The 17,053-nt window shown below is 40.1% G+C and overlaps 1 protein-coding gene across 4 annotated transcripts in view; it reads right to left on the bottom strand.

Annotated features, from left to right (window-relative positions):
• Nucleotides 1–17,053, bottom strand: part of FAT3 (FAT atypical cadherin 3) — a 760,616-nt gene that overhangs the window by 726,621 nt on the left and 16,942 nt on the right. The window lies entirely within an intron of this gene.

The following is a 17,053-nucleotide window of genomic DNA, read 5'->3' on the forward strand; positions in this document are numbered from 1 at the left end:
AATGCAAGGCACCATAAACTGGCTTCATTAATTCTATTAGTAGTTCCAAAAGTCAGGCAACACTATCAGAAAAACATTATTTAGACCAGAGTAGAAGGAAACACAACTATTTGACTTTTAATTAATTTAATATGCTTTACCTGAACAGCTGAATGCATGAACAAAAGGAATGAAAAAATATATATTAAGCACTCAGTACATGCCACACAATGCGCTAAGCACTGGAGATATGTACACAAAAGCAGGACAGTCAAGGAGATTACAGTCTAACAGGGGGAGACAACCCGGGGAAGGGTGATTTGCTCTGGGAACCCATACAGAGACAATGTTGATTTAATTACAATTCTCAGAGCCAGTAGGCAGCAGGGCGGGAAAATAGCCAGGGTGAAGATCCAGGGAGCTCAGCTCTTCCCTGGCACAGTCTCGGGAAACACGGAGCAATGGCAACACCAGGGTGTTAGGGGAATGAGGAAGAGAGAATGTCAGGCCCCATCCATGTGTGTATCAGTGAGGATGTTCACTCACACACCTGTGTGTATACACAGGTGGATGCATATGTACATATATATGTATACATTTCAAATTATTAATACTTTAAAGTTTATGTACTCTCATTGGAGCGTCAAAACAACCCTGTACTATGGATATTATTGTCCCCATTTTGCATGTGAGGAAACCCAAGGTTTGGAGAAGGTATCATTTATTTATGCACAGCTAGCTAGTATCAAGGATATTTGAACCCACATCTTCCTGGTCCCCGAGTTTGGGGAGTTTATTATATCAGCTGCTTCTGCTATCTGACCCTTCTACAGCAATGGGATGTTTGCAAAGCATTTTATGTAACAGTCTCTGGGGAAGCACCAAAAATATACCCAATATACATTACCCCCATTTCACAGATAATGTTGAGAAAGGTTAAGTGATTTGTCTGAGGAAGGAAAGGGAAAGGGGAAGAGGAAGGGGAAGGGAAAGGGGAAGAGAAGGGGAAGGGGAAGAGTAAGGGAAGGAGAGAGAAGAGGAGGAGAGCAGAGGAGAGGAGAGGAGAAAGGGTGGGAAGGGAAGGAGAGAGAAAGGGAACAGGAGAAAAGGAATCTCTAAGACTATTAGCTGCAAAACAGCTACTGGTCTGCACTGGTAGAGTGAATGTCCTTACAGAAAATTCTGTACACCAGTGAAATTATGTTAGTAGAGTTAAAAGGGAAAAATAATACACACAGATATAGATCTTATATCAAGTTTTTGATACAGCTAAAGCTTCAGTTTACCAGTATTCATTTCCCCAAATTAACAAAATCTTACCATACTGCATCTTCTATCCAAGGACCTACAGAACTCCTAAAAAAAAAATCCTCATTATCACTTTATTTGGTGGCTCAGGTGACCAGAAAGAGCCTAACACTCCAACAGATAAAAGAAGACCCTGAAAAATTAACCATTTCCAAAGAAATTGAGCAAGTCAGAGGGAGAACCACAGAGAGGACAGGAAATGTGATTTAGCAGAAAGAGCTTTGGAGTGAATTACCCTAAAATTCTGCCTCTCAAGTCCTGTATGAACTGGGACAAACCATTTAATCTCCCTGGTTTCCTCATCTGTAAAATTGTGGGGTTGGACTAAGTAGACTCTTTGGTGTCTCAGATATGAATGTATGATCCTAAGATCCTCTCTGACTACCTCCCATTAATTTCTTTAAAAATAGGTATGGGGGGAGGGGCAGGTATTATGTAAAAGTTTCCAAAGAAGAGGTCTGCATTTCTTGTGAAATACTTGATGTAACTTGCCTCAAGTGGGTTTTTTCTTCAATAAAATGTCCAAAAGTAAAGTATTTAATAATGGTGAAATACTCAGGCTCGTAAAATTTGCTAGGGCAACGGAAATTCAAGCAGCAAATGAGTTCTTCCAGCCCTGTCTTGGCATGTGAGCTTATGCATCCTGCAAATGGAATTGCTCTGGCATCCAGAACTCATTTAAACAAGTCTCCAACTGAAAACTGTCCCCTGTATTCCTGGGGTGGAGAAAGGGCTCGAGCGCCCTGAAATAGTCCTGGGACCCTGAAGTGGCAGCGATCCCTCACTCGCCTCCAGGAATGTGTGGTCAGTGCCACCGAAGAGTTAAACACCTTCGCCAGGCTCAGTGATGAATGCTTGGTAGCAAGTGTAGCTGACGAATATAAAGCAGATACCACGGCTAGGGCGCTGCTAAAGGGATGACCTTCCTGCATCTCATTTGCATGGCAATGAGGTGTCACAAAGAAACACTGGAGCTTGTTCCTAATCCTTGTTTTATTTTGTTGTGACATGAAGCAAACCCCTTCTAAGGAAAAAGAGTAGCACTATAGCATGGGGTGGGGGAGGGAAGGAAGAGGGGAGGAATTGAGGGGCTCTCAGAACTCCCCGGGGCTCCTAAGTTAGCAGCATTTTCTCATCATCTGAGGAAAATCAGCCAGAGGGGGTAAAGGGCCAGGGCCGGGGGAAATAGTAAAGAAAAAAGAAAACTTTCCAGGGTACTTCCAAAGTGAGATTACACAAGTAAATCGTGGCCTCTTGTGGACTGGCAAACTCTGTTTCAGTGGAGAACAATGCACTTCACCCACAAGGTACCCACAGCCAGCAAAACTGTCAATAAAATAAGCCCAACTTCATTCAGTGGAGGCTAAAGCCTCATGCTGCTTTCTGCCTATACAGATCCAAAATCATCCATCACCCAGACAGTCGGTTGCTGTGGGTCCTGGTCCCCACTAGCTGCTACTCAAGGGAGACTTTGAAAGGTTACCATCTTCTTTCACATGCACCCCAGCCCCATGACAACAAGAACTTTTCATTTCATACAATGGATTGAATCACATAGACAGCCAAGGCCACAAAAGCCAACAACTAAGGAGATGACAGGTCTTTTTTTTTCTTTTTTTGAAACTATGGATATCTTTTGTTTTTACATCAACTCAATTTCCTCCTCTCTCCCTCCCCCTGCATCCCTCCCTCGCAGAGAGCCAACCCTTGTCACAAAGAATATTTTAAAAAGAATCAGAGGGAGAAGAGAAAAAATAAATAAATAAATTAGAACATCAAAAGAGTCAGACTTTATATGCAATACTCCACATTCCTGGATCTCCACCTCTGAAAGGAAGAGGACAGGGGAGAGGTCTTTTCATATCTCTTCCTTTGGGCCAAGTTTGCTCTTCTTAATTTTACAGCATTAAGTTCTGATTTGTCGTAATTCTTTCCATTTACACTGCTGTAGCCATGGAGTATATTGTTTCCTAGGATCCACTAACTTCACTCTGGTTCACATAGGTCTTCCTTCCCACGCTTTCCTGTCTTCATCAAGCTCATCCTTTCTTATGCCACAGCAAGATTCTGATTCATTCGTGTACCACAATTTCTTTAGCCATTCTTCAAGTGATAGGCCCCTACCTTGCTTCCAGGTTCCTTTTTGGTCAATAACATCTTCAGTGTATATGCCTACCAACAGCATCTAGGCAACCAAGGCAACTAGATGACATAATATATATAGCACTGGACCTGAAGTCAGGAAGATCTGAGTTCAAATTCAACTTCAGACACTTAACAATTACTCCATCTTGGGCGAGTCAACCCCAGCCTCAGTTTCCTCATCTGTAAAAATGGGGATAATAATAGCACCTAATTCATAGTTATAAGGATCAAAAGAGAAATATCTGTAAAACACTTTACAAACATTATTATATCTGGGTTAAATAATTAATCTACCAGTATTTATTGAACACCTACTATGGATTAGGTACTGGGGACACAAATATAAAAAAATGAAACAAATCCCCACACATTCTAATTGGGGAAACAACAACATATAAAAATACAAAGTAAATAAATAAAAATAAATATGAAGAATATAGTTGAGTCAAAGATGCAGACAGTTTAGTCACTTTATTTGCATAATTACAGAATGGCTACAACAATTCACAGCTCCTTCCTGCTGTCATGGTCCTCTTTGAGAATGGCAGACAAACAAGCGTATCTGGATAGCTTCTGAGAGGGAAGCAATGAACCCTTTAGTGTAGCTTTCTCTTCACAGCCTCTCCAACACTATTTCCATCTTTTGTCGTCTTTGCCAGTTTGCTGTGTGTGAAGTGAAACCCCATAGTTGTTCTGATTTGCAATTCTTTTTTTTTTTTTAAAGCAATCGGGGTTAAGTAACTTGCTCGAGGTTACACGGCCAGTTATTATTTCTGGGTGTGGTGCTGAGTATCTGAGCCTGGATTTGATCTCCAGGTCATCCTGACACTGGAGGCGGTGCTTTTTACTCACTGAGCCACCTGGCTGCCCCTAAGCAATTGGGGTTAAGTAACTTGCTCAAGGTTACACGGCCAGGTGTTTCTGGGTGAGTGCTAAGTGTCTGAGCCCAGGATTCGATCTCCAGGTCTTCTCAACACTGAAGCCGGTGCTCTTACTTGCTGTGCTACCTGGCCGCCCCTGGATTTGCAATTCTTATTATTGGTGATGTGAAGTTTTATTTCCTATGCATCAGTTTTTCATTTTTTCGTTCACATCATTTAACAGTTTATCTAAGACATGGCTTTTAGTCACATATTTCCTGTTGATCTCCTATCAGAGATATCTGAAATAAAGTTTTTTTTATTTTATCCGCTTCCTTTCTTAACTACATACAATAATTTTGTTTGTGCAAAAGCTTTTCAATTTCATGTAATCACAATTATTTATTTTATACTTTTGTAATTGTCTTTGTTTCTTGTTTGACTAAGAAGTCACCCCCTACAGAAAGTTGTACAAGGAAGATGTTCTGTTTCTCTTCTACTTCTTTTATTGTATGATCTTTAATATTTTGGTCACATATCCAAGAATTTTTGTGGAATATGCCAGAGTGCTTTCGGCTTTTCCCTGCATTTCTTTTTCAAAAGAAGGGCTCTTTCGCAGGTAATTTATGTTTTGGTAGTCATCAAACACTGGTGTGTATTGAGCTCCATCATTTCTGATTCTCCCCTATGTAGTCTATTCCACTGATTGATTTTTCTATTTTTAAACCAGTACCAAATAGCTGTGATGACTGCTGCTTTATTATATAGTCTGAGGTCCACAAGTGTTATTTTCTTTTCATTCCCTCCTTTTTAAAAATTATTTTCCTTGATTTTCTGGATCTTTGTTCCTCCAAATTAATTTTGTTATGATTCTGTCTAGTTCTATAAAATTATCCTTTTGGTGATTCCATATATAAAAATGTAAAATATGTGAATTAACTTTGGTAGTGTTGTCATTTTTATTATATTGGTACAACCCAGTCATGAGCACTGAATGTTTCTCCAAATATTTAAGCTGTTCTTTAATTCTTTAAGGATTATTTTGTAATTGAATCTGTACTAATATTAATTGTGCTTTGGAAAACTGACTCCCTAATACTTCATGTATTATCTAATTATTTGGAATGGGATTTCCCTTTCTATAATTGCCTGATAGATTTCATTGTTATTATATAAAAATGCTGTTGATTTTTATAGATTTGTCTTCTGGCCTATATCTCTGGTGAAGCTATAATCTCAATTAGTTCCTTTGCTGATTTTCTAGAATTTGGATTCCATAATTTTCCATTTTCAAAAACAAAACAAAACAAAACAAAAACATGTTCTCATCATTAAATAAGGTTAGTTTTATCTCTTCTTTGCCTATATTTATTCCTTTAATTTCTTTCTTGTCTTTTTGCTATTACTAGTATTTTGAAAGCCAATAGAACTGATGGAATATTGTTCTTGTTTTAAAAGAACTATACTTGGGGCAGCTAGGTGGCACAGTGAATAGAGCACCGGCCCTTGAGTCAGAAGGACCTGAATTCAAATCCAGCCGCAGACACTTAACACTTACTAGCTGTGTGACCTTGAGCAAGCCACTTAACCCCAACTGCCCTAACTTCCCCCCTCCAAAAAAAAGCAAAAAACAAAACAAAACATAAAAAGACCTATACTTACCATTTCCCCACTCACTAGCTATTGGAGACTTAAGAAATCTACACATCTATTCCAACCCCTTTAAGAATCAGAACTTTTCATCTAATACATGGGATTAAATCAAACAGATAGCCAAGCCAACAACTGAATATATTCATTTTTTAATGTTTTCTTGATGCTTTCAGTTTTCTTTTGGTACATTGCCATCATTTCCCGATCTCCCCTCCCCCTCACACCCTATCACCGACTTCCTTTGTAATAATGAAATATAGTCAGGCAAAGCAAATGGAACCAATAATAATAACGAACAAACGGATATCCCATTCTGCTCCTATAAGTAGTCTCCATCCTCTTTCTACTACAGGAGAAAGGTATGACATCATCAGTACTCTAGAGTCACAATCAATAATTACACTAATCTGGTTCTAATGTCTTTGGGTACTGGATTCCTTTCTATTAGAAAGAGTGAATGAATGAAAAAGTACTCATTAAGCACTTGCTTTGTGCCAAGAACTGTGTTAAGCACTGGGGATACAAACAGAAAAGGCAAGATAGGCCTTGCCCCCAAGGAGCCTAGAGCCTCACTGAGGGAGACAATCCATACAAGGCCCACAAGTCCTAAGGGTGTGATGGGCAGGCTGTTAGGAAGATCCAAGAGTTCTTATTAGGCTGCACTGGTGGTGTCCAGGAGGTGGTGGTGGCAAGATAGATGATGAGATCTAGTGGTCCTCCATCTTATCAGAAGGGTTATAATTACTGATTCCTAGCCCATCAACATTCTGTGTAGGACAAAGGGGAGCTGGTAGTGCCTGACCTATAACCACTGGGAAGTGGGCAGGAGGACTGAGGTCCACACCAGCCCCGGAGTTAAACTGGGCCTCAGACACTTATTTATATAACCCTAAGCACGTCACTTCATCCTGTCTGCCTCAGTTTCCTCATCTGTAAAATGTGGTGGAGAAGGAAATGGCAAACCACTCCAGTATCTTTGCTAGGAAAACCATAAATGAGGTCACGGAGAGTTGAAAACGATTGAAATGACTCAACAATAACAACAACAAATATACACAATTATACACACATATACATATATGCTATAATGTATGCATATACACATACATATTAATGCATACTTAAATACATACATATATTATATCTTGGCTCAACTTACTTAGTTCTGAAACAGAGCACATTTTCCCAAACTTATCTGAATTCATCAAATCCATCATTTCTTATGGCACAATAATATTCCATTATATTCATTTGCCCAAATTTTTTCAACTGTGTGCACTAGTTGTAGGGCCCTACTTTCTTTCCAATTTAATTCTGTTTATTTGTATTTCTGTCACACATAAATGCTTCTACGATATGTTGGAACATAGTAGGGCCTTTCCACCATCACATTTTATTTACAATAAAAAACTTAACTGTTCTAGCCCTTCATTAAAGGAGTAAAATGCTTCCAACATCACACTTGCTTCCCTCTCAGAAGCTCTCCAAAGGCGATTGTTGTTGTTTGGCCTTCGTTCTGGAAGAGGACAATGACATCAGGGAGGTGATGCCATGACTTGCATGTGAATTGGATTTAAGTGAGGCAGGGCTGTGCAAGGTCACCAGCCTCACTTTCTACTCCAGAGTCATCTGGTTCTGGTGACAACATATAAATCATTGATTCAATACTCTCATGGTACATCCTGGACCCCAGGAGAATCTACAAGAGGACTGTGGCCCATCAGTCACAAAATGACACTGACCAAGATCCTAACTTGGATGTAGACCTGGTTGTAGAGGCCCTGTAGTACCAAACCTGTCAATTTTACAGATGAAGAAACTGAGACCTAATGAAATCAGGTAACTTGCCCAAGGTCACACAGCTGTTAAATGGTAGAAGTGGGTTTTGAATCCCTGTATTTTCCTAGCTGCTAGAGCCCCTGTAAGATTATGTTCCACATATATACATGCACACATACACAGACATATACATGCATGCATACAGCTTGTATGTACCTAGTTATTTACAGGTTGTCTCCCCCATTAGAATGGGAGCTTGCTGAGAACAAGAGCGCTTCTTAGTTTTCTTTGTGTCCCTGGTACTTCGGACAAAGTCTGGTATTTAATCAACACTTGATGCTTGACTGACCTTTTCCAATGGATCATTCATTCATACCTATTTCAAAGAAAGGTCTGGCTGGCAGCGCCTATAATGACTCAGATCATTACAACTCTCTTCTGGAATTCACAGAAAGGGATGTAGGTTCACCTAGTTCAAACCAATGATTTCACTAGCTAGGAGAACCTTTAGCCCAGAGGGATGAACTGCTTTTTCTCAAAGTCACACTGCTAAGCCTGGGGCAGGTAGGGGCATTAAATCCAGCTCTTCTGACTCAATGTTCCTTCTACTATAACATGCAATAATTAAGACAGTCTGAGTGACTGAATAATGTATACTATCAACACTGCCCAAAGTGACTGGACAACTAGGTAACTTATCTCAGTAAAAGTGATTTATCATAGGGAAAAGTCACTTTTGCAAGGCTATCTCACTGTATAGATTAGCTTTCAAATGCAAATAGCCTGGTGTAAAGGGCACTAGAATTACAACCAAAATGTCTGAGTCCTAGCCTTAGGTACACCACTGTCCCTGGACAAATAATTTAACCTCAGTTGAGCTTCTGTTTGTTTGGGGGGGAAAGAGGGGATTTTAAATGCAATTTATTGTAGACAATCTATATGACATATTTTTTTAAAATAATGCCTCCAAATAATCAAGGTAAAAAAAAAAGAATAAAGCTCAAGATGACATAAGTCCAAGTTCATCCATATGCTGGTGCTATGGAGATGTCAAGGAGATCTCAGGTACTGGCTTCCTGACCTGGAGCACATCACTTAAACTCTATTTGCCTCAATTGGAGATAAAAATAATACCGTGTTTCCCCGATAATAAGACCTATCCCGAAAATAAGCCCTCCCCTTACTGTGTAAGATTCCTCTAAAATAAGCCCTCCCCCGAAAATAAGCCCTATTGAGACTGCTACTGTAGTGAAGGTGATCCCCTGCGCTACACGCTACATTACGGTACATTCTCCCCCTTCCCCCCGGTGAAACGCACGCCGCACTCCGAGCTGCATCCAATCAGAGCTGCAGCAGTGAGCGTGTCATCCTGTTCTTCCCCAGTGATTTGCTTGCTGGCACCATTGAGAGCAGTGCCGCAGAGGAGAGCTGAGGCAGGACAACATAAGCCCTCCCCTGAAAATAAGCCCTCTGGTGTTTTTCTTTCCAAAAAAATTAATAAGACAGTGTCTTATTATCGGGGAAATACGGTACCTACCTCCCAGGACTGTTGTGAGGAAAAAATAAGCTAATAATTGAAAAACACTTAGAAAACACTTAGCCCAGTGCCTGGCACAGAGTAAGCATTATATAAATTATCAACATTAGTGGTAGTAATAGTAGTGGTGGTAGTAGTAGTATCAGTAGTAGTAGTAGTAGTGATAGAGGTAGTAGTAGTGGTAGGGGTAGAAGTAGTAGTGGTAGTAATAGTAGTGGTGGTAATAGTAGTATCAGTAGTAGTAGTAGCAGCAGCAGCAGCAGTAGTTGTTGCAGTAAAAAGATAAGAGTTGGACCAGCTCTAAAACTGTAGGAGTTGCATTCAGTGTGTACAGATTTGTTTTCTGAATTGAGTATACAAAGACATTTTCTAAATATAGTCATAGTTTAAACACACTGAGAGTTCACTATACAACAAAGTGTCTTTGAAATATGAGGAACCCTTTGAAAACAGCTCAGATCTGTCTTAGACTCTTCTCTCCCATCTAACCTGACATCAATCAGCTCTAAATCCTACTGATGCTATTTCCGTGTATCTCTCACATCCATCTCCCCAGCTTTCCTCATAGTACACCACCCTAGTTAAACTTCCTTCCATAGCCTCCCAAATCAGGTCACACTCTTACCCAAACTATCATCCACACAGCTGTTTAGATACGTTTCCTACTGACCTGAGTTCAACTCCCCTGGTTCCTGAATAGTGGCTCCCTAACACCAAAACAAAAAATATGAACCCCTTATTCTAGCATTTAAGGGAAGGGGAATGGAATAAACATTTCTCTCACTCCTACTACCATTATCTGTATAAGTCATTTAATTATATACTATATATTGTCAGCCAATGGCTAAAGGCTCTAAAAAACTCACATTCTATTAGGGGAGACAACATGAAAACAACAGTGTACAAACAAGCTATATTAAGGAGGAATCATAAATAATAAATCCAAGAAAGGTACTAGTATTAAGAGGGATCAGGAAAGGTCTTCCATCAAAGCTGGGATTTTGGCTGGGACCCAAAGGAAGCTAGGAGGAGGAGATGAGCAGGCATGGAGACATGCTGTCTCACATCACCATTTAAAATATTTTTTGTGTCTATTACCTGAAGGTTCAATGAGCCTCTAGAGCTCATGTCTTTTATTTCTTCTGTATTCTCCACAGCAATTCATGCCACACTGGATATACAGTAGGTGCTCAATAACTACATAAAAATAAAATAACAGAACCTTTGAATTGGAATGAAATCCCTTCCTCTGAGGACATCCCCCCCCCCCAAAAAAAAACTCTCTGGTCCTCAGGTTCTTCATTTACAAAATGAGGGGATTAGACCAGATCACAGTCACAAAAATCACAAAACCTCCGATCAGAAGGAACCTAAAAAAGCAATCTAGTCCAATAAGAATCTCATCTACCATATAACTCAACTTATGCTTGAAACTCTCTAATGAAGGCAAAGCCCACAATCTCCCAAAGCAGCCCATTCTGCTTCAACACACCTCTAACTGTCCTAGTATCTTTACCAACACCAAGCATCAACTTCTTTCTTTGCAACTTTACCCTTAGTACTGCCCTCTGGGGCTCTGCAAGATAAGTCTATGACACCTTGTAAAGCCTATTGCAAATTCTATGATCTTCTATGATCTGATTAACCCTGAAGCTGTAATCCTTTCTACCATATCCCTAAGTTGAATAAATGAAAAAGAATAACTCCCATTTGCATAGCACTATACAGTTATAAATGAATGAACAAATTACCACTTCCCAGTAAACAAAAATAAGTTGCTTGTCTCAGCTTTCTGGGGGAATGCCTGATGCACTGAAACCTTATCACCTGTGAAGGGACACCACACACACACACACACACACACACACACACACACACACACACACAAACACTCTCACACACACAGTCACACAGCCCCATAGCTCCCTGAGTTTTTTGGGGTGGAAAAATCTCTGTTCTCCCCAAGTGAGTAAACTCCAGATAAACTGATGCAGGACACTGGAGGGCAAGCTGATAAGGAGAGGGGGAAACAGCGAATCATGATGCCCAGGAACAAGGCTAGATTGTGCTTGCTAGAGAGAACACTTATACTGCCACTGGGAAGAAAAGCTTCCTTATGCTCTAGGGTTGCTATGGCTGTCACTGACTTCTTGTTACTGAACATAATACTGTAAAACCCAGAAATGGATGTTCATAGATGAGGGCAAGACCACAGGCTCTGAGAAGAGCAAGAGGGACAAAAAGGGAAGTAGGAAAAGAGAGAAGACAATCCAAAGAGGGATTAAAATCTATTAATGTAGGACATGACAAGGGGAGTATGCTATTGTTCAGTCATTTTCAGTTGTGTCTAACTCTTTGTAACCCTATTTGGGGTTTCTTTGGCAAAGCTAATGAAGAGGCTTGCCATTTCCTTCTCCAGTTCATTTTACAAATGAGGAAACTGAGGCAAAGAGAGCTAAGTGACTTGCCTAAGGTCACACAGCTAATAAGTGTCTGGGATCAGATTTGAACTCAGGTGTTCTTAGTATTCTTCCTAGTCTAGCCTAGTATTCTATCCACTGTACCACTTAGCTGCCTTCAGCGGTCATAATGCCAGTTACTACAAAAGTTTTTTTTTTTTAAAACAGGGTTGCTATAACATCTCCTAAAAAAAAAGTGTCATCTAACCTAATAGGAAACCCTATGATACCAAAGGCAAAAAGATCAGCTGATAAAACTGGACAAGAAATCAGTCATCAATCTGCAAGTATGTATTAAGCACCTATTATGTGCCAGGCACTTTGGTAGATGGTAAGGATAAAGAAAATAATAAAATATTATAAGAGGATACAACAAAATCCAATGAGACAGTATTTGTAAAGCACTTAGCAAAGTGCTTGGCACACAGTCGGTACTACATATATGCTTATTCTCTCCTCCCCCCCACATAAGTAAATATTATTATATGTATGGATGTGTACAAGATAATGGAGAGGAGCCACTAGAAGCTGGGGAGATGAAGAAAGGCCTCCTATAAAAGGCAGCACTCTCCTTTGAAAAAAACTAGGAATTACAGCACAAAGGTTAAAACGGAATCCCTCCTAAGCATGGGGGATTGCCTATGCAAAGGTGAAGAAGGGGGTGATGGAATGTTGTGTGTGAGGAACAGCAAGAAGGCCAATCTGGCTGGTCCCGAGAAGGCACTAAGGGGAGTAATGTAAAGTCTGAAAAAGGAGTCTGGAGTCAGATCGTGAAGGGCTTTAAATAGCAAAGAGGAGATCTGGTATTTTGTTATAGAGACAATCAGGAGTGACTGGAGCTGTGACAGCAGAGGATGTGGTCAGATCTGTGTTTTAATGTCTCCTTGGTAGCTGGGGGAAGGCAGAGAAGCCAAATAGGAAGTTCATACAATATTCTTCTTCACAGCGCCTTACCATGGATGTTTAGCCAAATAAAAGATCTCACACCAGATCAGAGGAACCAGTTAGGCTGGCTTTCTTTTTTCTAAAAATAGCCAGATTTAATTTTCCCTTAGTAATTTTACCCCAGTAGTTTTCTTCCTTATCAATACAATTGAGAGTCTTAGTCTAACAATGGCTAAATCATTGGAGGAATATTGTACCAGTATGTGCTGCAATAAATGTGAAATCATTCCTTATATCTGTTTGTTCTTGTCCTTTATGGACTTGCTACTTTACTTTTTGTCGTAGGTAATTACATGTATTTCTTATCTCCTCTGCTAGGCTGTGTGCTCTTTGAGGGGTAGAGGCTTGGTCTTATAACTATTTGTTGGATTGCCCTGCACGGAACTAATGGTAAAGGTCTTCGAACTCATGCATATGAGGATAAGGCCATAGAACTGGGGATGCATAGACTAGAGAAGAGAGGATTGGGGAGAGGGGGAGTTGCACAAGGATGAATGCTGTTTCCAAGAATTTGATGGCTGTCATATAAAAGAAGAATCGGGCTTATTCTACCTGGCTCCAGAAGATAGAGCTAGAAGCAATGCCCTTAAGTTAAAAAGAGGCAAAGCTATGCTTGATTTAAGAAAAAAAAGATTCCTAACCATTAGAGTTAGCCCAAAGCAGAATGGACTGCCATGGGAGGTAAGTTTTCTTCTCTCTGGAAGCAAAGGCTGGGTAATCCCTTGTGGTGCATGTTGTGGGATAAGTTTGCCCAAATGGTCTCTGAAATCCCTTTCAACTCTGAAGTGCTTTGATTCCATGATTCTGTGAACTCCCAACATCTTACTGGTGTTATCATGTTAAAGGGTTTATAGGAAAAACAAGGAAGGAGGGAGGAAGAGACAGAGGGAAGAGAGGAGGGAGGGAAAGAAGGAAAAAGGGAGGGAGAGAGGGAAAGGAGGGAAGAAGGGAAAGAAGATGTAAGGAGGGAAGAAGAAGGAAGGAAGGAAGGAAGGAAGGAAGGAAGAAAGAAAGAAAGAAAGAAAGAAAGAAAGAAAGAAAGAAAGAAAGAAAGAAAGAAAGAAAGAAAGAAAGAAAGAAAGAAAGAAAGGAAGGAAGGAAGAAAGAGAAAGAAAGAAAGAAAGAAAGAAAGAAAGAAAGAAAGAAAGAAAGAAAGAAAGAAAGAAAGAAAGAAAGAAAGAAAGAAAGGAAGGAAGGAAGGAAGGAAGGAGGGAGGGAAGGAAGGAAGGAAGAAAGAAAGGAAGGAAGGAAGGAAGGAAGAAAAAGAGAAAGTTCAGTGTCTTCATACAGCAATCTGGACCTCCAATAGTGAAGTGCCATAGTGAAGAAACTTTTGGAACTTGGTGCTCAAAATCCTTCACCTACATAATGTGCCCATTTACTCCCTCTTCCAGTTGAACAGTGATTGCCATCCTACTATTGAGACACAGCACTTATAGACCGCTCCAGTCTGCCCGGAAATTTACATGGAAGCAAGGGATCAAAATGCCCTTTCATCTAAAGAACTGTAAATTAACTCTCTGCCTTTTTAATTACTCTCAATTACTTTCCCACTATTAGTAAGGGTTTCTTATTTAAAAAAAAAAATTTAAGTCTAATCAATACATGCAGTATATCCCAGCTGATTAGCGCAAGTCTCACTTCACCAGGATGCTGGCGCTATGCCAGGCTTACCTAGCACACAATTAAGTGTCTGGTAATGCCCGGCGCTTGCTGCTCAGCAGGCCTCATGAGTTAATAGGGAAAGAACGGGATTTACATTTGCTTCTACCAGCCCCTATGTGCCCTCCCTCTCGCATCTGCTTTGTGGCACGCACATAGCATGCCTGAAAAAAAGCAAGGTCTAAAACAATCACACAAACCTAAAAGGCACAGGACCATGAGAAAAGAATTTAAACTTATCTTCTTATTTTCAGCAAAGCCTTCCAGATGTAAGATACCCTTCTTCTCTCATCATCTTACATGTCATACAATGAGCAAATTCCAAAAACAGTAAAGCCTCATTAGTCCAGAAAAACGAAAACTCATGCTATGAACTCCAGTTAATGTGCCTCTGAGTCAATTTTCAATCAACATAGATCATTTAATAAGAAATTAAGAGTATTACAAACCTCTCACACTCCTACGAATGGGGTGTTAATGAGATTTTGTTGTAAGATGGTTGGTTGATTAAGTTCCTAGAGAGAGGAAGATAGCATCTTCCAGTTGGGATTCATCTATCAAATGGGGCAGGAGTACACACATCTGTCCAGATGGTGACACTAAAACTGACCTTTCCCAACACCGCCCAATTTATTATGCACTGGGAAACCAAGTCAGAAGGCATAAGCCAAGGGAATACAAACACCAGAGGCAGATGAGATGCCATTCAACAAGCACTGTCAATTTTGAAGAGCCTGACCTTGGTTCCCCAAATTCCTGAGCCCCAAACGTGTACCTCCTCCTTCTCCCCACCACTATCACGGGGTCCTTTTGACAGAATGAACACACTTCACAGTTTAGTTACAAAATCATTCTGGGCAGACCAGGCTTTGGTTTGACAGCACCTAGAGATAGCTGTTTTACAACTCAGTTTATCTTGTTGACAACTCCCTCTGACAACAGACTTACTCCCTGTGGTATCTGGTAACTACTGTCTAACTTCATATTTTAATAACTTAATGGACCTTCGAGTCAACTTTCAATAAACACAGATAACTGAAAAACCAATTAAGAGGGTGCAAATTTCTCATGCACCCCCAATTCACACAGATGCCACTTGAATCTCCTTAACATAGAAGATCAGATTGTTTTCATTCCATTGCTCAAAAAATTTCAATATCTCTGTCCTAGTCTGAATGAAGACCAAACTGCTTAGCTAAGCATTTTGGTCAGAGCTTTCACTTAACACTATTCCCTGTATTAGACCCTAAGTGAACTATTAAGCTCTTCCCCTAAATTGTTCCACCCTTTCCAACCTCAGACTCTGCCCATACTCTATAATGGCAGGAATGTCACCCTACTTATCTCAAGTCCACTGACATGCCACAGTTCCTTCAGACTCCAATTTAAATATACTAGTATGTATATACATATGTGTATGTGTACATATATACACATATCTCCATGGTACATCCTCCATGTCACATACACACATACACACACACAGTCTCTCTCTCTGATTATCCCCTAAATTAATGGCAATCTCTCCCCCATAATACTCTGTCCCTCTCTTATGTTTATATTCTAATGGGTATCACAGTTACTTGTTTCTGTCTCCTCTCGATTGCTCTCTACCCACCCGACCACCACCCCTACCACCACTGTCAAATGGCAAACTCTAGGAAGTCAGGAACATATGTTATCTATAAATAATTGTCCTAAGTACCTAAGAGAATACAGTGTATACAGTAAACACATAACAAATGTCCATTTAATAGCACTATCCTTGAAGTGATAAATTCCTCTTTTCATGCCCCTCAGTGATGTGCTCTCTCATATTCCCATCTGCCTTCATATGCTTTATATGCCCTTATCCGCTTTAACCTGTCAAAACTGGTTAGAAGAAAAAATCTGATCCATTCACTCATATGAAAACACAAATGACTGGTAAGGCAATGTGTTACCCATTCCATGAGTATGCGCATTTAAACAGAAAATCAAATTTTAAATCAAAACAAGTGATCTCCAGTGGTGGACCTTTAGGCATTTAAGAACCAATGGGGGGAGATGCCATTGGGTAAGAAGCCTTCTTGAGCCTGTGAGGCAATTCCTGGATTCTAAACATTTTTTCCCAGCAATGTCAAAATAAAGCAAATATTGATGTACTTTTTGAAGTACTCCATTGCTGAAAACTCCACACCTGCTTTGTCTGCTCAGCTTTCTCCAAATATAAAAAACAGATAAAACTATATCTATGAAGGAGTAATTTAATTCCATGGAGGAGTAATTTAATAATAATAACTAACATTTACACAGTACTTACTATATGCCAGGTGCTCTGCTAAGTGCTTCACAATTATTCTCATTTGATCCTCACAATAACCCTGGGAGGTAGGTGTCATATCCATTTTACAAATGAAGAAACTGAGCCAAACAGTGGTTAAGTGACTTGCCCAAGGTCACACAACTAGAGGCTGAAACAAAACCTGAACTCCGGTTTTCTTGACCCCAGACCCAGCTCTTTATTCACTGTCCTCACTGAGGTGCCCCAAAGATTTACATCAGAAAGTTTGGAGGGGGAAAAAAGCACTTTCTTATAGAAAGCACAGCAGACTTTGAGAGGACCTGGATTCAAGTCTGTCATCGGTCCCTTAATGTGACTGAGGCTAAGCTGTCTCATCTGTAAAATGGATATAATAACATCTCTAATACCTACAAGAAGGAGAGAACTTAAAAAACTCTAAAGG

Source organism: Petaurus breviceps, unplaced genomic scaffold (assembly GCF_028583685.1).
Source record: "Petaurus breviceps papuanus isolate PSGF00001 unplaced genomic scaffold, PetGlider_PUasm1.0 91133, whole genome shotgun sequence".
In the NCBI taxonomy this organism is placed as follows: Eukaryota; Metazoa; Chordata; class Mammalia; order Diprotodontia; family Petauridae; genus Petaurus; species Petaurus breviceps.